Genomic DNA, 1932 nt, shown 5'->3' on the forward strand with positions numbered 1-1932 from the left:
ACATTCTCCACAAATCATTACTCAGCCGCGAAGCTCGTTGACTTCTTTGATTACTCCGGGATGATTGTTGGTAAGAACGAGTGGATGAATGAGATTTAGAATTGTGGATAGAATATAATCATGGCGATATTCGGAAAATGAGTGTGAAATTGGTGTTTCGAATGTGTTCGCCAGTAAGTGCTTCAGGTTCTTTGCCAAGAGTGCAGGTTGGTGGGTGAAAAGAATCACCTTCTTCTCGTGTCCATCGGTTAAGTCGGATACGAACCCATCAGATGAATTGGAGATGGCTGATTGATTGATTCATTCTGGTGACACCGTTTTCAAAGCTTAGGTGAATATTCATGTCGGAATAGCTGCCGGAATAACTATCGGAATAGCTATCGAAATCTGAGGGAATCGAACTGGTTGAGGGATTCATCTCGTACGATCAGATGAAGGATTTTCGATAAGAAATAGATTATAGGATGTAAATTAGTATCCTGCAATACATAATTTACATATGCATATAAAATACTAAAATCTCATAAATTACGGAGGAATCTACGGAATCTGTTAGGCAAAGGTAACAATAACAGATACGCTAAGATATGAATTAGCAGATACGCTAAGATATGAATTTTGTCTATACACTATTCATGCAATCATTGCAGTATGATGTGTCTAGACTTAGAATGATAAGCAAGTGATTCCCTAAGATTGATAAGCAGGTAATTTTCGACACGAAATGATAAGTAAAACTTTTGACATGCAGACACGGTCGGAGTCCAGACTCACTAATGCATCCTAACAACTTATTAGCTAGACACACTAATGCAGACCTGGTTCGCTAAGACCACTGCTCTGATACCAACTGTGATGACCCGTCCTAATCTATCTGGACGAAGTCCATATTGATTATAAACGATTCACAACAGTTGATTACATCGCGAGGTACTTGACCTCTATATGATATATTTACAAACATTGCATTCGTTTTTGAAAAGACAATTTTTCATTACATCGAAAGTTGACAACATGCATAACATTTCATAATACATCTAATTATAATTGACTTAATAATAATCTTGATGAATTCAACGACTCGAATGCAACGTCTTTTGAAATATGCCATGAATGACTCCAAGTAATGTCTCTAATATGAGCTAATGCACAGCGGAAGGTTTCTTTCATACCTGAGAATAAACATGCTTTAAAGTGTCAACCAAAAGGTTGGTGAGTTCATTAGTTTAACATAAATAATCATTTCATAAATTTTAATAGACCACAAGATTTCATATTTCCATTTCTCATAAACATACGTCCCATGCATAGAGACAAAAATATCATTCATATGGATTGAACACCTGGTAACCGACATTCACAATATGCATATAAGAATATCCCCATCATTCCGGGATCCTCCTTCGGACATGATATAAATTTCGAAGTATTAAAGCATCCGGTACTTTGGATGGGGCTTGTTGGGCCCGATAGATCTATCTTTAGGATTCGCGAATATTAGGGTGTCTGTTCCCTAATTCTTAGATTACCAGACTAAAAAGGGGCATATTCGGTTTAATAATCCAGCCACAGAATGTAGTTTTAAGTACTTATGTCTATTTCGTAAAACAGTTATAAAAGCAGTGCATGTATTCTCAATCCCAAAAATATATATTGCAAAAGCATTTAAAAAGGGAATAATGAAACTCACCATACTGTATTTTGTAGTAAAAATACATATAACGCCATTAAACAACTGAACAATGCAGGGTTGACCTTGGATTCACGAACCTATATCATTTGTTTATTTATCAATACACATAATCGAAATCGAACAATTTATATATATATTTATATATTTAAATTTATTAGTTATATCATTTTTGTATCAAATATATATATATATATATATTTCATGTATTTATTTTGTATGTGAAAATATTAACTTTGTTA

Source organism: Rutidosis leptorrhynchoides, chromosome 10 (genome assembly GCF_046630445.1).
Source record: "Rutidosis leptorrhynchoides isolate AG116_Rl617_1_P2 chromosome 10, CSIRO_AGI_Rlap_v1, whole genome shotgun sequence".
Classification (NCBI taxonomy): domain Eukaryota; kingdom Viridiplantae; phylum Streptophyta; class Magnoliopsida; order Asterales; family Asteraceae; genus Rutidosis; species Rutidosis leptorrhynchoides.